General features: G+C 47.3%; 1 protein-coding gene and 1 long non-coding RNA gene across 12 annotated transcripts in view; both read right to left on the minus strand.

Annotated features, from left to right (window-relative positions):
* Window positions 1–6,610: 6,610 nt before the first annotated feature.
* On the minus strand, window positions 6,611–16,417 carry LOC122240429. The gene is made up of 3 exons (XR_006220170.1): window positions 16,347–16,417; window positions 15,708–15,920; window positions 6,611–7,264 (listed from the first exon to the last, which is right to left on the minus strand). It is a non-coding gene; the product is annotated as an uncharacterized LOC122240429 (long non-coding RNA).
* A 437-nt stretch (window positions 16,418–16,854) lies between these two features.
* KATNAL1 (katanin catalytic subunit A1 like 1) overlaps window positions 16,855–26,628 on the minus strand; it is a 109,367-nt gene continuing 99,593 nt past the window's right edge. For all 11 annotated transcript variants that reach the window (XR_006220065.1, XR_006220049.1, XR_006220030.1 and 8 more), the window contains one exon: window positions 16,855–17,138. The gene's annotated coding sequence lies outside the window, so the exon portion shown is untranslated. The remainder of the gene's footprint in view (window positions 17,139–26,628) is intronic.

Raw genomic sequence — 26,628 nt, forward strand, 5'->3', positions numbered from 1 at the left:
ACTCCTAGCCTCGCGATTTCCAGTCTAGCCCGCGGTGGAGTCCTTTGTAAGCAGCAAAGACTGTATCGGGACATGTGTCTTCCCCTTTCCCCACCCCCTCCCCCTAGTCCCAAACGACCCCTGCCCCGCCTCCTGCTTGCCCCCCTCCTCTCCTACACTTGACTCTGGAGACCAGTATTCCAGCCCCTACTGGGACTGAGGCTTGGTCAATGACCTCCAATTTCACTAAGCAAGCCAGCAACTAAGTCAAGAACCGTGTCAAAATCCATCCATAACTATTCAATCCACAACCGTAGCCAGCATATGTCTCCAGTGTTTGCCAATGATTGCAAACATTTTCGATCAGAGGTGCCTGGCTGGCTCAGTAGGTAGAGTGTGTGACCCTGGATCTCGGGGTTGTGAGTTCGAGCCCCGCGGTGAGGGTGGAGATGACTTAAAAGTAGAATCTTGGAAAACCAAAAAAACACAAAGCCATTTCTGACCAACTTCCTCTCTCCTAGAATAAGCATCCACCGGGAGCCTGAGAACCACCAAGATCTAACCGCAAGTGTCACTTGCCCACGTGAATGTCTATCACCTGAGACCCCTCGGCCGGAGTTAACCCGTCACAGTACCGCAGCCCAAATTTTACAATTACTTGGTTGCGCAATCGAAAACTTTCAAGTGATATAAAATGTCTGCTCCGCATCAGGGTGTGAAAAAGAAACCATTTAAAAGACGTTCTAAGTCAAGCCGAAGCTGCACGAACCTGTTCTTCTTGGTGTGATGGGCCACACGCATGTTCCTCCAGTGGGTGAACACACTGTAGTAAAATATGCGGCAAAATGAAGCCTGAGACACTTGAATTCAAACCGCGATTTCCGCACCAAACGCACAAACTTGAAGGATAAGAAATTCTTCTTGGGAGGTGCTACGGATTCCCCGAGGGACAGTGGACGCTTGTGGAGAAGACTCACCGGCTGGATGTGTGTGTGGCCTCAGGCAAGATATTTAAATCCCGTGGCCTCAGTTGCCTCATCCCTAAAATGGGATTTAAAAAGACATGGTTGGTTTGAGCATTGCATTTGGTTCTTAAAGCTCAGGAATGGTAAAGAAGTAACTTTGGAGGAACTCCTGGGTGGCTCAGTCGGTTAAGCCTCGGACTCTTGGTGTTGGCTCAGGTCATGATCTCACGGTTTCATGAGTTTGAGCCCCCACGTTGGGCTCTGCGCTCATAGTGCAGTGTTTGCTTGGGATTCTCTCTCTCTCTCTCTCTCTCTCTGCACCTCCCCCACTCGCACTATTTCCGTCTCTCTCAAAATAAATAAACTTAAAAAAAAAGAACGAACTTTGGAAAGAACTGTAAAGTTGCATGACGTAAAGATAGGGGCAAACATACCATCTACTTTGCTAATATCCTGTGACAACGTGAGGTGCAGAGATCTGATGAAAGGCTATCACAGCAGCTGATTTTTCACTGAGGTGGGAAAAGTAGTGGGTTGTTGTTTTTCTCTTCCAATCACAGAGCTTCCTCTTTTCAGGGGAGAGAATGGGGATGATTTCAGCAGATGATAACCCCAACGTCTGAATAAAATTTGCAAAAACAATTGATTTTCTTCCCAAGGACTGGCAGTCGTGCGGGCAGTTGAGCAATAAAGGAGCGACAGTAATTTTCTGCTCCATTTCTGCAACAGCAACAAAAACATGATGGCAGAAAACAACGCCAAGTGACAATCTTCATTTCCTTCCTTGGGGATACAAAAACACATCTGTTTACGAAGTCTTTAGAAACTGTAACCACAGATTGAAGCAACACGACGCTCCAGAGAAAAGACCCGTTGGGTTGAGCCAACCGTACGTGGGGAGTGGATGGTTCCCGTATGGAAGTGCGGTGGGCCAGGCCCTGGGAAGGGCAAGACGAACAAAGAGCTTTCATCGACATTGGCAATGCTGACACGAAGTATGTTTCCCTCAGCAGACCGGCAAGCTCCCTAGAAAGGGAAGATTAATACAAGTGGGGAATATGAACTCTCTCTAGCAAACCTGGTCCATTTTCTGCCCGGGGAGAGCGCTGAGTGATGGATGGCCATCGACCCTGGATTGAGTGGACTTGAACGAGTCTGCCCCGGCTTCTCCCCCACTTGCCAGCTCTCTCCACCTTGACCTAACAGGTGTTGAAGTCTCATTTGTCCTATGTCCCTGGGCAAGGGCTGGTCCACCTGAATTCATGTTACCGAAAACCGAGGCTTGCCTATTTAAATCTCACGGATTTATTTATGCCAAGTTTCACGTTTTTGTTTTTGTTTTTGTTTTTGTTTTGTTCTGTGGAAATCTTTCAGAATTAACGTCTGCCCTCCCTGCCTTCTCAGAGTATACTGAACTTCAGCGAGGTGACATAGGAGCATTTACAGAGCACAGAGCTGTCACACGGTGGGCACTGAGCGGCGTCCCATGCTGGCTGCTTCATTAATTTATTTCTTTTTATAAACCAAGGTCATCCGTGTGAATGCTGCTGATGGAGGGATACTTCTGCTTAGGCAGACAAGGTAGGAGATAAGGTTGGAGGGATCCAAAGGGCTGTGCTTTCTGACTCTGTCTGACCTCTATCCATCCCCCCCGCCCTTTTACCATTACACTCTTATGGTCATTTCATGGTCTCTTCTCTATGCTGCCTTGATCACCCAGACTCAGTTCTCTCCCTGAACAACAGACTTGGGCACGAAACTGCCTGCCAGAAAGCTCTACAAAGATACTGAATAGGTCACTCAACTAAGCACCCGCAGACAAGCACCTGCTTGAATTCCCCAAACCTCTCCCCCCACCCCCCACTCTCTCCCCTCCCAGCAAGGGAACATGCCATCCTCCCAGGGGAGTCTTTCTTCCTTGACAACTTTCTTTCCTCACTCCCCACCGCCAGACCATCAGCAAATCGTGTCAGCTCGACCTTCAAAATATATACAGAAGCTGACCATTTTCTCAGCCTCCAAGGCTACCACCTTGCTCCAAGCCATATCCCTTCTCCTAGATTCCTGCAAAGCTTGCTCCCTGGCCTCCCGGCGTCTGGCCTTGTGTCTCTATTCTCAGCACATAAGCCAGAGGAATCTTTTCAGGGGTGTCACTCCTCAAAGTCAGACTCCTCCCAATGGCTTATGAGGCCCATGCAGTCTGGGTCCCCATCACCTCTCTGACCTTGTCTCCTTATACGCCCCCTCCTCATCCACTCAGCTCCACCCACCACCCTGACCCCTTGCTGTTCCCTCATGAAAGCCAGATACCTTCCTGCCGCAGGGCCTTTGCACTTGCTACCCTTTCTGTCTAGAGTGCTCTTCACTTAGATATGCACATGCTTCTTCTCTCAGCCTCAGATCCTTACTCAAATATTACTTTCTAGCAAGGCCCTTTCTCTCTCTCCCGCTTCTGCCTTATTTCAGCACCTACCACCATCCAACATAAGATCAAGTTTGCTTATGTGTCTTGTTTGTTGTCTGTCTGCACCAACTAGAGTATAGGCTCCATGAGAACAGAGACTTTTCTGCTATCTTGTTCACCACTATATCCTCAACCCCGAAAACAGTAGCCAGCATGTAGCCGGTCATCAATGAATATTTGTTAAATGAAGAATTTTTTTTTTTGAACTGTGAAATTGAGCCTGCTTCCAGAAACATGCGCTAGTGATTATGAACATGGGTTTTACAGTCAGACTCATGATTCAAAAGCTGCTCTGTCTCCCTTTTAGCTGTGTGACCTTGGACAAGGTCTTGACCTCCTCTAAATGTAGTTTTATCATCTTTAAAATAGATATGATGATGTACCAAAAAAAAAAAAAAATGTAGGAAGTACTGAGCACAGAACCTGGCAAGCTGCAACCCTTTGCTACGTAAGAGCTCCTGTGGGTGTTTCCCTGCTACAACGACTATTATGTTGTCCACTGACCATGAAACTCCCATCTCCTCTCCTGGACTCCAGTCTTTCCCAAATCCTAATGCCTTCTACACACTCGGGCCAGAGTCATCTTCCAGAACAGAAACCTGGTTAGGAATAAGGACTTCTGAACATTTTCTCCTCCAAAAAAGTAACAAGAGAACGGACGATTGTCCGGCTGGCTGAGTGTCGAAGGTGTGCCCCACGGTGTACCCAGAGGCTCTTGGCTCTTGGCAAAGGCTAGATTTATCGGTCACAGGAACTTAAGGAGCCCTCTGCCCATTCATTCAACGGACCCCTGGGTCAACGGAGCAGAGTGTTCCGCGGCGAAAGGTTATAGGCTTTGCAGAAGCCGTTCAGAAAGGGTATTCCACAAAACAACCACAGAGCCTGGCAACGGATTTCCAGAATCCGGTTTGCAGAGTTAGCACGTTCTGTTCCACTCTCTCTCTCTCTCGCTGCCCTAGAACCCTCCGGAAAGAGTCCAGATCCCTCAACGAGGCATCAAGGCCTTCCACGGTCTTCCCTGCCAACCTCTTCAGCTTTCTCCTGCACCTCGTAAGCCACCACCCGGCCTCACCTCCCCCCAGGGCTACCACACTCTGTCTCACCTCCTGGTCCCGGTACCTGCCTCTCCTCCCGCCAGCACATCGTCTACCACATCGCCCCGGCCTCTCCTGACTGCGCCAAGTGCCCCTCCTGAGGGCAGGCACAGTGCCCTGCGCTCACGCTCCTGTAGCAAGTTCAACTCCGGCCCTGGGAGCAAAGCACGCCTTCATCGGTCTGCCTCCCTTCCCCATCCTGGCAGACAGGAACTGGGATCCCAACGGCTTGCCTGGTGCCTCTTGATAGCAGGACCGGAGACATTCTCCCAATCCGTGGCCTTGGGATCAGACAAGCACTCCTAAGCTAGCACTGCTCGCACAGCTGATGTGGGTCCTTTTCTCCCAGTCCCAACGAGGACTCCCTTTGAGGACAGCGCACACAGTATCACTAACCAAGTGCATCTTTCTTGAGACTGAAAAAAAAGAAAAGAAAAGAAAAGAAAAGAAAAGAAAAGAAAAGAAAAGAGCTGTTTCCCTTTCAGACCTGCTTACAGAGTGAAAAGGGCACAAAAGGAGCCTCTTCGGTCCCTCACCACCCCCCGCCCCCCGCAGCCCTGCCCCGAGCAGGTACAGAGGACACTGGGAGGCAGGAGACACGGGCTCTGGCCCCCAGGGAGCTAAGTGTCCAGGGAGGAGAAATGGGGTGGGAAATCAGGCAAGAGTCCGGAAGGGAGTCCCGGGCTGTGGCTCCCCCCGGGGACTGGGCTCACGGTGACAGACAGACTGCGCCCTGGAAGACAGCACTTTTGCCTGAAGGAAACGCCGAGAAGGAGGGGAGAGCTCCTCCCTCCAGGAGAAAGTGGGAAAGGCTCCGAGGGGAGAACAAACGCTGCCTGTCGGGGAATAAGGAGAGAGGAGTCTGGGGGACACACGAGGCCTACCTGGGAGGGCTTTAAACATCAGGCTAACAAGTTTACTTTTTGTCCTGAGGTCAAGTGGGAGCCACTGAACATCTGCAAGCCAAGGAGAAAGTGATGTGCGTGCCAAGTAAAGATTAGGCAGGCAGGGGTGTGTGTGTGTGTGTGTGTATGGGGCGGGTGGGGGAGGTTAGAAGGATAGAGGGAAGGAGTCTAGCAGCCCAGACACCAAGCAGCGTGCGTCTGTGGAGAAAGAGGCCTGCAGGAGGAGAAAACGAGGCGCAAGGGAGAGGTGGGGAGCGCACAGGGGACTCCCCGTGTGCCAAGCATTGTGCAGAAGGCCCCACGTGCCACCTCGTGGAAGCTTCACCCCGACCTGCTAAGGCACCATCCTTGTTTTACAGATTCTAAAAACAAGTCTCGGGAAGGTTAAGTGAATTGCTGTGGTCACGCAGCCAGGATCGGCGGGGAGGCCGGGACGTGGCCCAGGGCCTCGGACTCGGGCACCTTCACCTTCACCCATAGGTGCCTCTGCGTGGAGACCACCCGCCCGTGCTTTTAAAAGTCTTGCGGGCTGCTTAACATACTCATTAGCTAAATACATTCTTTTTCAGCAGGGACGATAATTCGATAAACGATGATAACAGTAAGGGCCGTCACATGCTGGGCACTACATAGAATGTGCTACACTACTCACTCACAAATACCAAACAAAGGAGCACAGTTGGTCTGTCCCTTCTTTACAGACACCGCAGCTGTTTAACTTAGTCTTCCAGCCACGCTGGGCACCTCATAAATGCTTGTGGAACTGAAAAGTCCTGTGGCCGCCGGAAACGGACCAGAGCGAAGGTACCAGACTCCATCCGCTCGCACGTGTCCTTTCCATAGGTTTCCCTTTGGGGCAGCACGGTGTTTGTGTTACCTTCTGTCCTCCTGTCCTCCTGCGGGCTCCAGGGGGGGTTTTGATGGGTAGGTGGGGGCCAAGTGGCCATTTAGAAAAAAAAAAGTTCAACTGTGAATTGTTTTCAACAAAGTTTAAAAACTCCAGTATGTTGTAGAAACATCTCCCTGTGGTTGGACAGGGGTGAAAGACTTTCTCAAGCTAAGAGGGAGGACAGTATTAGAACCCATGGCGTTTCGTCACTTTAAGGTGGCATTCCGACCTGACTTTGGAACAAACAGACTTGAAACAGTATTTCACAAGAAAGAAGCAATTCTATTATATCCTAAGTTTTAAGAGCTTTTAACTTTGTCTTTCTTCTCCTCTTGTTACAAACAGCGTAGTGTGAACATGGGAAGGAACTGGGGGGAAGAATAATGGTCTTTGTTTGCTAATGTGTTTTCCTTTTACTCACTATTGCGAAATGTAATTCCTTAATAGACGATGTCTAATGATCCGCATTAACCTCTCTGAAGGCCCCGTTGAGCATGACGAATGTGTAAATTCTTACTTTTCAGTTTTCATTAAGAAGATAAAACACGAATATATTAAATTTGTGTTTTAATCAACTTCTTCCACATGAGGCCTTTAATGTTTTAATGTTGTCAGTGACAAATACGAGTTACCCACTTTCCAGCCAAGGCTGTCCTTCCCCTCTAAGATGTCCTCGACGCTGGGCACAGTCCGCTTCCCAGCCACGGGCTCCGTTTGGCTTTACCAGGTGCTAGAGTTCCTTCCAAAGAACCTTCACTTCCACCTTAGAGAGCCACAGAGCCGCTGGGGTGGTGTTACACAGGTCAGGGATTTAAGGCTTGCTGCTTTTGAACCCGCTGCCTCTCTCTTGAATGAACCCCTCAGGACGGGATTGCAAATTCACTTCCTGTCCCGACAACACATCATGGAAAGTTCTGAGCTGTGAAACAGCCTGTCCTTTTATCTTCAAAGCTTGAAAGCTCTTGGATCTAAGGAGGAAATAGCTTATTTGAGTTGAAAAAAGACTATTTGATTTGAGGGCGGGTAAACACAGGGTTACCAAAAAATGAAAACCAAACAACTTTTAGCCTAATAAAAAAAAAAAAAAAAGCCACATCTTTATAAATCTGCTGGTAACTCATCAACACCACCTAAAAATCAGGCATTCTTCCGTTGGAAGCTGCAATACAGAGGTTCAAAATAGGTGAGGGGAGAGGACAGCTCATCAGAGGTTCTGATAAAACAGGTTAGGAAAACATATTTTGGAAGAGGATGATGAACCGTGAGATAATAACAACGTGGTCCAAAATACGCACGGCCCGCTATCAGTGTTTGCAAAGGTCACTTGCCGACTAAGCCAACAGGCATATTTCACCAATCACCATAGTTGAGCAGGATTCTGACAGATTAGACTTGACCATAGCGATTTAAGATATTATTATTATTATCTGGCTATTAAATTACTAATTTTATGACCTTAGGCAAGGTGTCCAAACTTTCTGAGCCTTGGTTTCTTAATCTATGAAAAGGTTAAATAATGCCAGGATTAGCACTAACACAATTTACTTGCACAGTCCCTGGGACGTGGCGAGAACCTCATCCCCAGGACTAATTGTTCTTTTTTGTTCTTTTTTGTAATAAGGGTACAAAGATAAGGAATTTGAGGAAAATGAATGTCAGTGTTCTTTTAAAAGGAATGTCCCAGGACTAAAGTAGTTTTTCTTTAAAATGTTGCCCACAGGATCCTATCTTTCTAGATTTTTAAGATGTGGCTCTACGTGTGTGTGTGTGTGTGTGTGTGTGTGTGTGTGTGTGGAATAAAACCTACATAATTAGCCATTTCAATGTCTTTTAAAATGTGCTGAAATTGTATGTCTGGAGGAAAGGACAGGGCTTCTGGTTTCCTGTTCCAAATGTAAGGAGCTTGGAAGTCTTCACTCCATCCTAACTACAAGTAAAAAGCTCAACAGACTGAAAAGTCAGCAACTCTTCTTGGATCCATAAAAGAGGGGAGGACACAGGGCAGACCACTGTCCCTGAGATTGGAGAGACAGGCAGGCAAACGTGGTTGACTAGAGCAGAGACTCCCCAGGAAACTGAGTCATACTTGACTCATTCCTGGAGGCCCTGTGCAGACGAGTCTGAGAATTAAAACACTCCACGGGAACCTGGTCACAGGGGGCCCCACAGTCTTACCTCTGGTAAATGGACGAGGTTCCCACAGTTAATAATGGAGAAAAAAGTCCCTTGGGTTTCCAGGAAGTGAAGAAACGATTCTGAAATACCTCAGATCACTGTTTTTCTTAAAAAGGCCAGCCCTCGGGGGAAACTAGTTGACCAACGCTTCACAGCTTGTTCTCTGAGCCTAACTGGCACGGGAAACCCAACTCCCGCCCACTGTTGCCATCCTGATCTACTTAAAGGGAGAGAAAACACTGAGAAACACTTGTGAGGGTCACAGGATCACTAAAGGACTGAGGCCTAATGACAGGATGACAGGACACTTCCCCTCCCCCACACCTCGCCACCACATCACTCAAGGCCTATTTATAGCAGCTCTTTCCACCTGGTATGTCATGTTCAGCTATCGGGAAAAGATTACAAGGCACACGAAAAGGCAAAAAGCGCAATGTGAATACACAGAATGAGCACCAGAACCAGACATGTCAAGGATGATGAGAATATCAGACTGGGAATTTAAAACAGCTATGATTAACAGGCTGAGGGTTCTAGTAGATAAAGTAGACAGAGTGCGGGAACAGATGGGCAATGCAAGCAGAGAGGCGGAAATCCTAAGAAAGAACCAGAAAGAAATGCTAGACATCAAAAACACTGATTGATACAGAAATGAAGGATGCCTTTCATGGGCTTATTAATAGACCAGACTGGTTGAGGAATGAATCTCTGAGCTATAGGATACATCGACCGAATCCTTGAAAACTGAAAAGCAAATAGAGCAAACGCTGAACTAAATAGAATATCCAAGGAGTGTGGGAAATTACAAAAGGTGGAACATACATGTAATGGGAATGGAAAAACCAGGAGAAGAGAGAAAGAAACAGAAGAAATATCTGAAAGAATAATGACAGATAACTTTCCCCAAATTAACTTCAGACACCAAACAACAGAAGCAGGAAGCTCAGAGAACACCAAGCAGAATAAATGCAAGAACAAAACAAACAAACACACACAACAACAAAAAAACCCCACCCGACCTTACTGTATCATTTTCAAAGTACATAAAGTCAAAGATAATTTTTTAAAATCCTGAAAGAAACCAGAGGTTAAAAAAAAAACCAAATTCTTACCCATAGAGGGACAAGGTGAAGAATTACATCCAATTTCTCCTCAGAAACCATGGAAACAAGAGAGTAGAGTAAAATATTTAAAGGGTTGAGAGAAAAAGAAAACCCACCACAATTCTATACCCTGCAAAATTATCCTTCAAAAGCATGGGTGGCTCAGGCAGTTGTGTCTGACTCTTGATTGCAGCTCAGGTCATGGTCTCATGGTTCGTGAGAACGAGTCCCACATTGGGCTCTGTGCTGACAGCACAGAGCCTGCTTGGGATTCTCTCTCCCTCTCTCTCTGCCCCTTCCCCAATTAGGCACGCACATGTGCTCTCTCTCTCTCTCTCTCAAGATAAATAAATAAGCATTAATAAAAAAAAGTGAAAGGGAAATACAGACTTTCTCAGGCGAATAAACATTTGGGAAATTTGTGACCAATGGACCTGCTTTATAAGAAATGTTAAAAGAAGTTCTCCTGCGAGAATGAAAATAATGTAGCTTGGAAACTCAGATCTACATAAAGAAGGAAGAGCCTCCAAAAAAAAAAAGAATAAAGAAGATATAATAAAAACTTTTTTTCTTACTCTTAACTGATCTAAAGGATAACAGTTTATTCAAAATAATAGCAACCATGCATTTTATTATGCATGCTAATGTATATATCTTCTGTGTGTACATATATGAATGTTTATGTTTGTTTACATGAAAATGAAATGAATGGCAGGAATGATACAAGGGATAGGAGGAAAAAAATTGGGATTATTTTGTTACTATGAGGCACTCACACTACCTGTGAAGTGGTATTGTGTTATTTGAAAATGGACTTGGATTAGTTATAAATGTATATGGCAAACTCTAGGGCAACCACTAAAACAAGTTTTTTAAAAATTATCATTGATATGCTAAGAAAAGAGAAAATAGAATCATATAACATGTTTGATTAAAACCACAGGTCAGACAAAAATGTGAAAGACAAAAATAGGAACAAAGAACAAAGGGCAAATAGAAAACAGTAACAAATACTTTAGCTATTAATCCAACTATAGAATAATCATTTGAGTATCAATGTTCTAAATATACCAATTAAAACACAGAGATTGTTCAAGTGGGTCAAAAAACCTAGCTATATGTTGTTTTCGGGAAACCTACTTTAACTATAAAGACACAGATAGATTAAAAGTAAGTGGATGGAGGGGCGCCTGGGTAGCTCAGTTGGTTAAGCGTCCAACTTCAGCTCAGGTCACGATCTCATTGTGAGTTCCAGCCCCACGTCAGGCTCTGTGCTGACAACTCAGAGCCTGGAGCCTGCTTTGGGTTCCGTGTGTCTCTCTTTCTCTGCACCTCCCCCATTTGCACTCTTGTGCTCTCTCTGTCTCTCTCTCTCAAAAATAAATAAACATTTAAAAAATTTAAACAAGACAACAACAAAAAGTAAATGATGGAGAAAAATATAGCACGTCAACATGAATCAAAAGAAAGCTGGAGTAGGTGTATGAATTTTAGAGCAGACTTTAAAGTAAAGAAGGAAAGTAAAGAAGGGCATTAATGAGGATAAAGGGGTCAATTCTCCAACAAGACATAATAATTTTTAATATGTATGTACCTAACAGAGCATCAAACTACATGAGGCAAAAATTGATAGAACTCAGGGAGAAATAGATGAATCCACTATCGTAGTTGGAGATTTCAACCCCTCTCTCTCAGAAATGCACAGATCCAGGAGGCAGAAGTCAGTAAGGACATAGTTGAACTTAACAACACCATCAACCAACTGGATGTAATTGACAACTATGGATTAATTCTGAATGTACATTTTTCTCAAGCTCACATGGAATAGTCACCAAGATAAATCACATTCTGGATCATCAAACACACTTTAACAAAAACAAAAGTATGTAAGTTATACAATATGTCTCCTCAGGCCACAACGGAATTACACCACAAACCAATAACAGAAAGATAACTAGGAAATCTTAAATAAATAAGACGAAACAATACACTTCTTCAGGGTAGGGACAGAGAGAAGGAGAGAGAGAGAGAATCCCAGGCAAGTGCCATATGCTCAGCACACAGCCCAACGTGGAGCTCGATCTCAGGACTGTGAGATCATGACCTGAGCCAAAATCAAAAGTTGGATGTTCAACCGAATGAGCTACCCAGGTGCCCCTAAACTTATACTTCTAATAATATATGGGTCAAAGAAAAGTCTCAAGAGAAAATTAAAAATAAACTAAATAAGAATGAAATAAGAACTAAATAAGAATGAAAACATAACTTAGGGAAATTTGTGGGATGCAGTAAAAGCAGTTCTCAGAGGGAAATTTATAGCATTGAATGACTATATTGGAAAAGAAGAGGGGTGCCTGGGTGGCTCAGTCAACTAAGTGTCCAACTTCGGCTCAGGTCATGATCTCACAGCTCGTGGGTTCAGGCCCACATCAGGCTCTGTGCTGACAACTTAAAGCCTGGAGCCTGCTTCAGATTCTGTGCTTCCCTCTCTCTCTGCCCCTCCCCCTCTTGCATACACACTCTCTCAAAATACATAAATAAATAAATGATAAGTTTAAAAAATAAAAATGATAGGTCACTTTTAATTTTTCAAAAATAAAATTATATTGGGGCGCCTGGGTGGCTCAGTCGGTTGAGCGTCCGACTTCGGCTCGGGTCACGATCTCACAGTCTGTGAGTTCGAGCCCCGTGTCGGGCTCTGTGCTGACAGCTCAGAGCCTGGGGCCTGTTTCAGATTCTGTGTCTCCCTCTCTCTCTGACCCTCCCCCGTTCATGCTCTGTCTCTCTCTGTCTCAAAAATAAATAAACGTTAAAAAAAAATTTAAAAATAAATAAATAAATAAATAAATAAATAATAAAATTATATTATAAATTTGAGTACTCTTTTTCAAGCAAGCCACACCCCACTCACACTCCAATGTGGGGCAGGGAGAGGTACCTTCACCTCCAAAAACCACTTATGAAGAAGGGAAGGTTAGCAGCCCCTTAGACTCTTTCTGGAAACTTCTTTTGTTTATTCATTTGGTTAGTCATTCAACACGGTCTGCACAGAGAGTAAGATAGGGACAGGTGCCTTGCCTGACCTGAGGTATTCTGGCTAGTTTGTTGAAAGGAAGGAGAAGTTTGGGTGGCCATGGCTGAAGGAAGCAAAGCTTTGAATTTCCTAGGGAAATTAAAAAGCCAATTATATAACCTTGCTTGGGTGAAAGATCATCTCATCCCAGGATGGATTACGAGAGAACCAGAAAGCAGGACTGGAACTCTTCTCAAAAGGCCTCGAAGAGTTTTAACATGATTTCTATGAACTTTATTGTCTTGAATGTCCACCTCCTATAACACACCAAGATGGGTGGGTCGTAAAATACACTCCAGAAAGTTAGCCTGTTTCCTAGAGTTTAGTACAATCCATCTGGACGCTGAAGACGGTTGCCAGAACCGATAGCATATGGCAAAATGGCGCCCGGATACAAACACTGAGCGCCTCTTTTGGATCATGACTGGACAGCAGACTCAGGGGCTTCCTGAGAATGTTCCCGGCACGCCCCTGAACCCCGCCATCGTAAGCCATTTACCCTGGCAGAACTTACGCTCATCTGAAGATGACATAACATTTTTAAAAATGTCATCAAATCAGAAGTTTAAAAATGCCATCAAATCGTAACATTGTGTTATGTCAATTAGCGTTGGAATTTGCCCTCTCATTTTGTGCCTTCGGGTAGTTCCTTCATCAGTTGTCAAGAGGAGTATAACGTGTACTTGTATAGACAGTTCCTGAGGGGAACTGCTATTGTAGAATCAAAGATAGGCGGCCGACGACATTACGTGTCACGTCAAAACCCCTGAGCCCGAATGGGGTCGTGAGGAAATGAGCAGACAGGTCCGTACCGAGGGCCCCTCCGTGACACAACTGATCTCTGGGCTGCTCTGGAGAGTGGCGACAGGCAGAGGAAATCGGCGCTCTCTGACTGGATTCTAGAGCGAAACTTCGTCACAGAGAACTTTCTTGGGCCGACTGGAAGGAATTTCACGTAATTTTATTGCATTAACGTTAAATTTCTTGCGTGTCACGGCGGTAGTTTGGTGGTGGAGAAGGAGGCGCTCGCTCTTAGGAGAAGCGGGGCTCACCCAAAGTGAGGCTTGTGCTCACCCGAAGCAGGGCTCCAATTCACCGGAAGTGGGGCTTGAACTCACAACCTGTGAGATCACGACTTGAGCCGAAACCAAGAGTCAGAGGCTCAGCCACCTGAGCCACCCAGGCGCCCCAGAGCCCCCACTTTTCAGGTGTTCTATTAAACTGCGAGGCTCGGGCCTGTCGTTTATGGAGGAGAGAGCTGGGGCCGTTGACAAGAACATCCTGGAGAAACCACAGACGTGTGAGGGAGGCGTGCACAGACCGGAAGCACTAGCAAGAACCGGTGAGAAGATCCCGGAGGGACCGAGGGTGGTTGCCCACGGCCTGGGGTGTGGAGCCGGCAGCGTGCGGCCGGAGGTTCTGGAAGCCTGAGGCTCAGCTCTCGCGGTTCAGCCTTGGCACGGTCAGAGCTGGCCCACTGCCACCGGGATAGACGGCGACGGGCCAGGTCTCAAGAATGTCTGCCCCCCCGCCCCCCACCCTGCTGAGCTGAGGAGTGGGTGAACGCAGGGTGGGGGCCTGGCCTCAGCACCGAGCCTTGCAGCCCGGGGGCCCTGCCTCCTCCCAGGCCGAGGGTTTACAGCCCACAGCTCTGATGAGGGGCATCGGTGGCGGGCTGGCAGCAAAGAGGAAAATCAAAGAGGCCGCACTGGATCCGGGGTTCCTCTCGACCCGGGACTCATTCCCTCCTCTCTGCTTAACCTCGCCGGAGAAGCACACGTGAGGGCCTGAAGCTTGGTGCCCCCCTGACACACGTTAGCAGAAAGGGCGGCCAAGAGTTCCAGGGAAATGCGAGCTCCGAGGCCAGGCCACACCTCTGAGGATACAGCGGCTGTCGAAGAAACACATCAAGCCCAGCAACGTATACTCCCTGGGGCAGAATTGTTGGAATAGAGGGACTAAGGGGTTGAGTCGACAGAATAAATAAAACCGGAAGAGATAAGGGAGTATAAAAGTAACGTGAGCCAGGAACGAGATGTTATTGAATAGGGAGGCGCCTGGGTGGCTCAGGTGATTGAGCGCCTGACGTCAGCTCAGGTCATGCTCTCACGGTTCGGGGGGTTCGAGCCCCGCATTGGGCTCCCTGCTGTCAGCTGTCAGCGTGGAGCCCACCTCGGATCCCCTGCTCCCCTCTCTCCGCTCCTCTTCACCTCAAGCTCTCTCTCAAAAATAAATAAACATTAAAAAAAGAAGAAGAAGAAGTTATTGAACAGAAAGCATTTAGCAGCACGGTGCCTGACACAGAGGCAGGGATTGGTTCCAAGGCCCAGAGCCGAACGGCTCGGGACAGCGGTAAGGACTCGAGCCCGCTGTGCTGCCTCCCCAGCGTGAGTGACAGAGATTCGGGGGGTGATGTTAAATCTACCCTTCCTCACTGCTTTAAGGATGTCCTTTACCAACCTCAACACTGCCTCTAAAGAGTTAGCCCTTTGCCGCACGTCTCACAATTGATAGCTACACAGCAGAGCATCGCAGCCCCGCGGTGGGGGACGTGCCTACGCAGGTCTGACCGTGTCAGTCTCCAGCCTAAAAACTTTAGGCGGCTTTCTATCATCACCAGAAGGAACTCAGGACGACACCGAAGGCCCTTTACATCCCGGTCGCGAAACCACTTCCTCTGTTCTCTAAACACCTTGTGATCTAGCAACACAAAAATTGCAAGCCCAGGGGGGCAAAGAGGCCGTTTCTCAAAGGTGGGTCCTGTGGATCTGTTACTGCTGCCTCGGAAGCTTCTGGAGAGAACTGGGGAGAGACTGCCGAGGTTGGACTGGCTTGGCTGCTACGGGCTCAGGAGGTGGGGGATGGCTTGACGTGCTGTGAATTCATGAGCCTTCCCTGGACATTCCCCATCAGGACCAAATCTTTTCAGTTGATCTTAGCCAAAAGGCCGAGAGGCGATAAGACCAAATCTTTTCATAACTTCATGCTGTTGGAACCACCTACAAGGTTCTTTCCTACCCTGCCCACCAATTAAACCCCTACTCATCCTTCAAGACTCACCTAAATAGTAATCTTTCTTAGCATTGTCTCTTGTCCCCTTCCAGACTCCCGCCCCTTTGCCAGTACGGCTGGTGCCTTCCTTCGTACACGGCCGTGGTTGTGCTTATAGGCTCGTACCACACGGCACTGGTAGCCTTCTCTCCAATCGTGAGCTCCTAGAGGGCAGGGACCATGGTTCACTTTTCTTTGCAGCCCCCGTGGGATGTGCAGCGCCTGTCACAAAGACAGCATTTAATAAATGCTCAATTAATTAAGTATAAGTGCCTAACCAGCGAATTAATTACCCCGGATAATTGTGTATTGCTGAAGGATCTGTCCAGGGTGGTTCTTTGGAATTCCTGCCTTGAGGGAGGGTCAGATTCGTTTACTCTGGCTTATCCTCGAGGTGGGTCAGCATGATTTAATTTCAGAGCTTTGTTATGTTGTCATGCTTTCCTCCAAACACCTGCCTGTTCTCTAGACTGAGGCTTTCGCCTGCAGGGCCCTTCAGTCTCCTTCCCGGCGCAGAGGTCGCCTGTCTAGCAGTGCTGGCCGGTGTCACTGGTGAATGTGTCAGGCGCTAAAGGTGTGCTTTCCAAACCTACCTGGAATTCTCCGTCCCGCCCCCACGCACCCTGCAGCCTGCCCGTGAACACCTACCTGTCTTCTGAAACTTCGCTCAGGCGTCATCTTACGGAGGAAGCTCCTTTGATCACCTCCCCCCCACCCCGAGCCCCCACTGCTCCCAGGCCCCGCGAAGCACCATCCATCACAACACCCTCCCTCTGTCCGTCACAGCACCTATCACTTGCTATTTCTGGGGCTGAGTCTGCACAGATCCCGGCTGTGAGGCCAGGACAATTAGGGACAAAGAGCCGGGCCCTCTCGGCATCACCGGAAACAGTCCTAGGCCAGATCCGGAGACACCAGCCCGGGAGGCAACACAGACAGGCATGTGCTTGTGGCACGGCAGGATTCTGCAGGTGCACCGTGTGGTCCTGCTGAGGGCGGGCCTGGTGTGCAAGCCAGCCAGCGGGGCCTGGGGGACAGGGCAGGGTGTAGGAGCCACCTGTGTGCTTAGGAGAGAGTGGTGACAGCTCGGCCCTGAGAGATCCGGAGCACAGTGCCGTGACCAGCCAGCCCGCAGCGCACAAACACCCATTCGGAAGAGATTTTGAGCTCAGATCCTGAATCCGTTGACAAAAGGGATCAAGGACTAGAGGAAAGGGTACCGACTTTTTTGTAGGCATTTCTCCCATGGCTCTTCTTCAACAGGCACCTGCTTCAGGAATTAATAAGCTCAAGTTCTTTAGGGAAGAGAACTCTTTTTAAAAATCGCAGACGAAGAGCATCCATCATTCCCTCTGCCTCCCTTCAGCCTGGTTTCGATTTTAGCCTTCCCATTCAGGCTGGGTGGCCAGGCATGCTAAGCCTGAGGCAACAGCAGCGCTCCTAAAAGGACAGAAACAAGTTTTTATTAAAAGCTGGCTCGGCTTTTAAAGATGAGCTTGGCAAAATAGCAAACACACAGCACTTAGCATGTGCTGGGCCCTGTTCTAAATGCTTTATACGAATCAATTCACTAAGCCTTCCCAACAACTCTGTGAGGCACCGACTCTGATGGTGTCTGTTTTATAGATAAGGAAACTGAGGCCGAGAGGGTCATGGACTTGCCCCAGGTCTCACAGCCAGGAGAGAGAAATTGGCATTTGCGGGCCAGCAGCAGCTAGGCTCCAGAATGCACACTGTTAACTCACAGTGATATCCCACCCTCAGCATCACAGGCCATATAGTGAGGTGTGCAGGACATATGGGACGGGCGCCCCTATGGTGGCAGGGTTATAGAAAGGCTAAGTTGGGTTTGGGGGGAGACTATGAGTGGACGAGGATGAATGAGGGGAAGGAATGAGAAGCAGGAGCGTCCAGGGAGGGCTCTGGTCAAAGAAGCTATTGCCTGGGTGGGCGATGTCCGAGAGTGGCCAGGGGACCAGCAACGATGGGTCTGAGAGAATGTCAAGAGACCCACAAGACAGGCAAAAGCCAAGACGAACCCTAATGTTGAGGCTCTAAACACGTGCAGAAGCCAACGAGAGGCCAAGAGACCAACAGGAATGAAGAATAAGGAGATAGGGTCCCATGTGGACAGGCAGTGGAGTGGTCCAGTTGGAGCACTGGGAGCAACCATCCTGGTTGATGCAACCACCTGAAGGCCATGGGGGCGGGCCATGAGGAGGAGGCCTGGGTTAGGGAGCACCACGATAAATTGACCCCCGGCATTTGAAGTCTGGCCACCAGCAGTGAAAATGGCGCCGTGGAAAGAGGAACTGGGATTGATTCCTCGGGAGCATGCAGTCAGGAAATGTTTGGGCTGGATCCCTGACGCCCACTGAGCTGGGAGGCCATGATTCTGGGCTTCTGCCTAAAAGGTCCCAAGGGAGAATGTCCCTTCCGCAGCCACAGTCTCTCTTGCTCTGGCCTTACTTGCTGAGGGTGCTGGTGACTTAAAGCAAACCTGCCGCCATGTCACGTCGTATAAATTTGGGGACTAAGCAGATACTAAGCTCTAAAACAAGAGCACGGAAGTCATGAGCAACATACCAGTGAGCTCATCATGTCACTGTGGAGATTTCCCAAGTAAATAATTTCCTTTCCAACCACCAAGTGTCATAATGATACCACCAAGAAAGATGTCTATTTATTCCTGGCCAGCCTCTCTCAGATTTACATTCCGATCATGAGATGGGACCTCTCACTGCATTTCAATTCATTACTTAATCAAGTGGGATGCCGACTGACCCCAGAGTGTCTTAAAGTTGGGATTATTTATGGATATGGTTTCTTGTGTAGGGTCACTGTGGGGTCTCATCTACATATGTCTCTCAGGAAAGCTGAGAAGTTATTTGCATAAGAACCCGTAGGTTTCCTGGGAGGGTCTACAAAGAGGACCATGGAGGAACTAGAGGGCAGATTGCCTACAATTAGGACCCAGCTACCCAAGGGGAGACCCTACCCAAACCCTGAAGGGGAGCACTTTGGAAAAGGAAGCTTCCCCGCCCCCTCAAGCCAAGAGTGAGCCAGTCAACACTCACTCTGCTTCAGAGTACATCTCAGTCGAGAGAGTCTATCATGGTGCCATGACTAGCCTCAGTAGGCTCCTCAGTTCCTTTGAGGCCCTTCCTGGAGAAGGGGGTGCTCTCATGAGCCAGACCACAACTGCAGTAGACTTCCACTGCACTGGGTTCAAAACATTTCTGAAGCACCTCTGGGGGCAGGTGGGGTGAGAGAGCAACGCCAATGGGTATGCTTCTTGTCTTCAAAGGCTCTCATGGTCCAGTGAGGAAGAGAGAAATATGCCACCCAAACCAGGACCTTGGTTTATCTTTCATTGCTTCATGTCTTCCGGTGGCCTTGAGGCTTCATTCATCATGCAATTTAACTTTGGTCTCTAGTAATGTTCTTTGCTTTGAAGTCTACTTTAGCCAGACGTTAATATAGCCACTCCTGCTTTTTATTATTACTACTATTATTAATGTTTGCATGATATATGTGTTTCTATTCTTTTACTTCCAACCTACCTATGCAGTTGTGTTTGAAGTGTGTTTTTTATAAACAACATATGTTGGGCCCTTTTTTTTTTAATCCACTCAGTCAATTTCTGTCTTTTAATTGTTATATTTAGACCATTTACATTTAAGGTAACCGTTCACACATGAGGGCTTAAATCGGCCACTTTTTAATTTGCTGTCTGTTTCCTCTATTTCTAATTCCACCATTTCTCTCTTCTTACCTCCCTCTGGGTTACCTGAGGATTCCACCTTGATATAGTTACAACATTTTTGAGTGTCTTAGTCTGCAGAGTTTTCTTAGTGGTCACTATTATAATATACAAACGTAACTTATCATAGTCTATAGTATCGACGTCAACTACTTTTGAGTGATGGATAGAAACCTTACTTCCATTTTGGTCCCTCTACATTCCCCATTTTAAAAATATACTTTTAAGAATTTTCTACACATATATTGAACACCACATCAGATGCTGTTATAATTTTCGCTTGAATCTTCCAAAATGTTAAGAAACTCATGAGAAGTAGAACAGTCTATTCGTTCCCGTTTTTTACGCATTCTAATGTTCCTTTTTTCCTTTCCTAATCCAAACTTTCTCCTGTTATCATTTCCTTTATGTACGGGGATCTTTCTTCAGCCATTCTGAAAGGGTAGATTTCCTAGCAACAAAATCCCTTACTTTTATGTTGTCTGAGAATATCTATTTCCCCTTCATTCTTGAAAGATATTTTTGCTGGTTATAGAATTGGTGGTTGACAGTTCTCTTCTTTCAGTTCTTGAAAAATGTTGTGTCATTTCTGTCTGGCCTCCACGGTTTCAGATGAGAAATCTGCTGTTTTTGGAGTTAGTGTTCCCCTATATGTGATGCATTGTTTCCCACTGGCTGCTTTCAAGATTTTTTTTTTTTCTTTTTTTGGTCTCTACGTTTAAAAGTTTAATTACAATGTGTCTTATCATGGGTTTCACACCATTCGGGTTTATCCCATTTAGATTTCACTCAGATTCTTGAATCTGTAGATTTATGGCTTAACCCCTCGGACACCTTCCCAGCCAAAGTGGGGCACCACCAGCCCATTGCCTCCAAGGGCCCCACTGACCCCTGGCAGTAGGGAAGCAGAGGGCTCACTCACACGGCTCTGTCACTACAGGATTGGGACAGCAGCTCAGCCCCTTGCTGGGCCCTGCTGATGCCGGGGGGGGGGGGGGGGGGGGGGGGGGGATCAGCACGCCAGCTAGCCTCGTACCTCACTCTGCCTCTTTGATCCCAGGTAAGTGAAAGGCTCAACTGGCTACTGGACTCTACTGGTATTACCCAGGGAAACTGGAGCACTGCCTGCTTTCACCAGCAGAGACTAGAAGATCAACTACCCACCTGGCCCACAGACAGTATCCTGGGGAGTTAGGGCACCACCTGCTTCCACCAAGTCAAAGACGAAAGACTAGAAAGATCTCTGCTTAGCCCTACTGAGCAAGGGATTAGAGTACTACTGCCTGCTTCTGTGGGGCAGGGGGTTGTGGAAAAAGATCAGCTCCCAGTTCGGCCCTGCTGAAACTCTGGGGGCAGGGTGTTTCTACTGGTACTTGGCTGGAGTAGGGCAAGTATTGCCCAAAAGGTTTTCTGTTGCTAGGTGACCCCTTTCTTGGCCTTTTGGCTGGGGTTGGGGGGGAAGGCTTTTCGTGAAGATTCTTTTGGTCTGCCTGTTGGCAATTCCAGTTTGGAGGCTTCTGTAGGGCTCTGTCCAGAATATATAGAAGGCAATAAAGAAACCCGGGGGACCCACCACTGTGCCGTTCCTCAAGTCCCGAGGGCCCTGGGTCGTCTGCCTTCTTCTCCCCCCGAGAATCTTCTTGTGCTGGTTTGATATGTCCATGGCCTTTTTAGCCGGGCGAGAGAGGAGCTGGGAGGATTAGGGCTGCTTCATCTTGGCTGTAACTGGAAGTTTGACTATATTGGGCACGTTGAGGAGAGGTCAGATATGTTGCAAGAGACCTACGGTTCCCTTTCGGGTTACACGCAATCTCAAAGTTCCCCTCGTGAGCATGTGGAGGGGGGGGAAGCAGCTGAGAAAAAGAGCCAGTGAGATTGTCACAAGCTGCTGTGCCGTGCAAGGACAAGCTTTTACTGCTTTAAACACAAAGCCTTTCCCGCACATTAAAACTAAGTAGTGATCCAGGAAGCCTGCACGTTGAACCAGTTTCAAAACATAAACTACAGACTTTAGAGAGCACAGCTCACTCTGCCTTGCTGCATGGATACATTTGGTGACTATTATATATTTCTCGGTAGGCTACCCAAAGTACTTAAAAAAAAAAAAAAAACAAACACCACGAAAAAAACAACACTGTAGCAGCAGTTAATTTAAATGGGCTTTCCGGGGAATGTGGTGTGAATAAACCAAATCAGTAAGATACCCATTGAAAAGGAAGGCTTTGATATGCTGCAAGAACAGTGACTTTTGTGCCCAGTTTCTGACGTCTCTTTTAACATGAAATTTTAAAACATCTGTCTCTGAAGCAGAGCAGGAAATCTCCAAGCAGCCATAATTCTTTGGCTGCAGCACACGGCAACTACAGGCTGTCTGCATTTTTTTTTTTTTAAATCCTACCAGGAAATCTCTCTTTTCCCTTTGAAACTAGTTCAAAGCAGGGTATTTAATGGGCATTTAGATGGAGGGAGAGTTTGAGAGGCCACTTTTACAAATGGTGTCATGAGATGAGTCATGGTCAAGGACGTGATTCTGCTTTTGGCAGGGTTATGAATGGGGCTGCTTTATTACCAAGCCAGGGCGGGGGCGGGGTGGGGGCGAGCGGGAGACCACCTGATTCTACGTCAGTCTCGTAGAAAAGGCAAGTTGCAAATGTCCCTTGTCAGGTACCTCTCTTCTGGGCACCTCTTTGAAGCAAGAATAACTCTCCTGGTCCTTTGTTTGAATGAATGGCTTTTGGAGCTGTGTTTCCAATCTCTTTGACGGTGGCTTGTATTGCGTCAGTGGCCGTGGATTGGACAGAGAGGGTGTTGGGGTTATGCGTGCTTGTGTTTGCCTACGCAGCAGGGGGAGGTCAAGGTAGGTTTTTTTTTTTTTCCTTGATGAAATATATGAGGTGCCATATGGTCGGAGTAACCTGAGAATACCAGGTGTGCCCACATCAGAATCTGATGTGCTGTTACCATGGAGACATTAGCTCCCTCTGCAATGCAGGGTCTCTACTTCCCCCCTCTGAAGAGCTTACTTGTCTAACAGGAGCAGGTGCTCTGCCATACAAAAGAAGTCAACCTTGAAGGCAGGCCTTTAGCAATTTCTGATTTCTTTTTCCTTGATTCCTCCTAGAGTTTTCTCCCTCTCTACTCAAGGCTCTTTTTTGAGCCAAGGCCTTGGCAAACTAGTGACAATGATAGTGACATTGATTAAGACTGCAGATACAAACAGTGTCTACCCTTTTAGATGAGAACACCAAGGCTTCAAGAAACTAGGAGATTTTATACCAAAGTCATAAATCTCATAAAGAAGCTTGTCCAAGACAGAGCCTAAACCCTGAACCATCTGACCTCACCCCGTGCGCTTAACTTCCTGCCAGTGATTAATCCATTACACTATTATGCCTACCTTTGCAAAGACACATCAAACTTTTTTTTTTTTTTTTTTTTTTTTTGCCCTAGCTGGGCTTTTCCGAGTAAACGCCAAATGCAATCAGGGGTGGGAACGGACTAAGAACTGAGAAGCAAAATGGAAAAGATGTGAAGCCCCTGAGGGTTTTAGACTAGCCAAGTAGTGACTTACAAACAGGACATGTCACCACCACACTGAGAAGGAATGGCTACGATTTACTGAACATCTGTGTGTTCACCTTCATTCTTTCGTGAAATGTGTATTGAGTCCTACCTTATGAGAAGCATTGTTCTAAGTCCCGCGGATGCAGCAGTGAACAAAACAAACAGACGAAAGTCCCTGCCTGTGGGGACCCCCCGGACTCCCCAGTCTGTGACCGTGTCAGGCATTTGGCCCTGGGAACTGGGAAACGGGGAAACCATGGTCCTTATCCTGAAGTTTACACTTAAGGAGCCAAGACCAGTGCACAAGAAGCTGACTGTAATGCCCTGTGACAAGTCTAAAGAGAGGTCCACAGTGCTGTGAATGTGGATTCTTGGCGGGGGCGGGGGGGAGGGGGGGCGGCGGGTTCCAAGGTTTTTCTCACTAGCTTAGGTGATCAAGACCCTCAAGAGATCCCAGATCCACTGACGAGCCTGGCGGTCCTGTGGGGGCCTCGTGACAAACTTCTAGGAAGTCAGAACGCCCTCAGGTAACACATATGGGCACAGGCCTTTGTCATGCAGGGACTATTATACTAGGTCTCCCTAACTGGTGCAACAAGCAATTGCTCAGGCTTTTTGTATCTGTTTCTGCCCCATTTCATTTCTTTACATTTCATTTTGCTTATTCTAGCTCTTCCTTCCACCTGCTGAGCTCTTTTTAAATGTTGTTTCAATAACCTTCACATTAAATCTGTCCCTCCCAGCTTTGGGCCATCTAGAAGTTTGATATCTGCATCTTTACCTTCTACGAAACTACTTGGAGACCGAGGTCTCCATGTACGAGGTCCTGTAGCCTGGTATTAAGCCTTCTTTCCAGCCCAGCACAAATCTACTAATTAATGCCCTTTGATACGGCCGTTCTATTAGCCAAGAACCCAGGTAACCATCATTCGGGTTGTATTTCTCTACCTTGTCCACAAGGACATCACTTAGAGACCTTGCCAAACGTCTCAGCAAAGATCCTTCTTCCCCCCCACAGAGGCCCACGCACACGCACCTCCACCTTGGTAGAAAGTTGGACAGACTGCAATGGCTTTAAAATTCCAAATGAAAGATGAGAATACCCAACTATCTGGCTCTAGCCAGCCTGGTGAACTCAGGCCTGTTGTTTACACTTGGGTTCTGTTGCAATGATGCCAAACTGTCAGTCAAACACAAATGAAATGTTACCAGACAACTGTCCCATTTTGTTTTATTAATTTTTGAGTAGACAGGCATGGTATCAGAGCAACATACAAACAGGGCTCAGTGTTACCATTAAATAAAACAACACAGCAAACCTAATACATTTTAATGAGACGCACAGCCATGATTGTGCTGAGTGGTCATGAAAAGGGAATGGTAAGACACAACAATTGAAAAAACTTTCTGACACAGTAAAAAAAAAAACCCTTGGAGGTGAGAGGTAGGTAAAGAGAGGTCCTAAGAAAAGGAAGAAGGGATAAGGGGGAGGAAATTAGGACCACCTAATAAGATCATGTGTAAGAGTGGGTTTTGCCCTTCTTTAAATCAAGCAATTCCAAGCACTGTTAAGTGTTCCAATCCCTGGACGTGGCCAAATTTACGAGCTGGGAATCTGGGCAGGAAGAATAGACTCTAAGAATATCTGTTGGGTTCTTCTAAAAGAAACTGACGAACTTTAAAAATCAAAATCAACTAAAATCAATCAAAGCTGATTCTAGAAGAGCTGTTGAGATATAAGGTGAAAGATAGTTCCCGCCCCCCGCCCCACCCCCCCTCACCAAGAATGGCAAGCAACAAGAGAAAAGTGCTTTCCTACGCAAGAATTCTTTACTAGGGAAGCAAAGAATTAGATGATTCGATTAAAAATCATCCGGGAAGCTTAAAAAAAACTTTTTTTTTCAATGTTTGCTTATTTTTGAGAGACAGGGAGTGAGCGGGAAAGGGGCATAGAGAGAGAGGGAGACACAGAATCGGAAGCAGGCTCCAGGCTCTGAGCTGTCAGCACAGAGTCCGACACGGGGCTGGAACTCGCGAACCCTGAGCTCATGACCTGAGCTGAAGCGGGACGCTTAACAAACTGAGCCACCCAGGCACCCCATCCAGGAAGCTTTTTAAAAATTCAGACACCTAGATCACTCCGAAGCCCACAAAATCAGGATCTCAAGATCCTGGATGCGTAGGCATGTGTATTTTTAAAAGCTCCCCCGAGTGGTTCTGAAAATCGCCCTAATTGATTATCTAGAACCTTGATGGATATGTATTTTATACGTAGGGGGAATTCAAAATTATAGCCGGAGAGAGAGGAAAAGTTGGGGAAAGCAAGCTGAAGAAGTGGAATACACAAAGCATCACAATGTCAAGTGCATCATAATAAAATTTAGTCAGATGGCTTTCCTAACACCCACCACCTAGGGAAAGGGTACTCTGACTGGCACGGTGAATGGGGAGATTGTTTTGACTCCATATGGAGCAGGCTGAGTGGGATGTCAAAACAGGAGGTTTTAGAAAACCCCAGAGAACCAGGCACTTGATTCACAGCGATAAAATGTTTTGGGAGGTGAAAGGAAGAGAAAGAACAGAAATGGGCCTTTTCAAAATCTCGTCGGATCCATCTTGCCCCCAGTCTCCAGAGGCCAAAGCAGTTTTCAATGAACTCCTTTTCAAAGAGTCCTTTCCTCCTCCTCTCTTTCGCTGCCCGGGGCGAGAGGCGGAAGCTGGGTGTGTTCTTTCCACCCTGTGTGCCATTTCACCCCAACCTTGCTGAAGACATCCCCTGCGATTGTGACCTGTGTTGTCGAAGGCACTGACGAGGGCAGACAACTCCCAACTGTTTTAGAGATGTTAGAACTGTTGCCCAAGATGTGTCCAGTCCTGCACCCCTAGGGGGCCTGCCTGCAAGCTTCCCCCGGAGGGAAGCGGACGCGCTGTATGTCAGAGGCTCACTGGGGCCCAGAGGCCGTTGGTGAGCCTCTCACCAAATAAGCCCTTTGGTCTCCCCAGAAGCCACTGCCCAGCTCGCCCCCTGTTTGCCGTCTCCGGCCCTGGACTCACCCACCTACTGTCCCCCCCCACACACACACAAGGACCCGAAGGAAGCATGCGGAGTACTACCTGCAGGTTTTATTTTAAATCAAATCGGCACCGGGCGCAGACTATTTATAAAACAGAGACACGATCTGCCTTGGCAGGAACTGGGACTTTACTAGAGCACTGAACAGCTCCTGGCGCTCTGTTGATGCTCTATAATACATTTAAATAGGTTGCCTCCCACACAAAGGTGGCTGGAAAGAAAATGGGATAGAAAACTGAGCCGGTTTTCATTCCGAGATGGACCACTCGGGTCCTGTTTCACTTCTCTGTCTCTCAGATGGGGTATGATTTCAGGAACAATCGAGGTGTTTTTCTTTTACAGTTAGCAAAGCAACAATTCCTGTCTGACACTTTCACAAGTGGATGTTGGGAAGAGAGTAAGCAGCGTAGCCAAGCGTCTTGCTGTGTGATCTCGGGCACATCACCTCAGTTCCTCTACGGGGGAAAATAATGGCACGAGGCAAGGTCTCTAAACATCCACTCGGCCCGAGAGCGGTCTGGCTTCCCAGG

Source organism: Panthera tigris, chromosome A1 (assembly GCF_018350195.1).
Source record: "Panthera tigris isolate Pti1 chromosome A1, P.tigris_Pti1_mat1.1, whole genome shotgun sequence".
Lineage (NCBI taxonomy): Eukaryota > Metazoa > Chordata > Mammalia > Carnivora > Felidae > Panthera > Panthera tigris.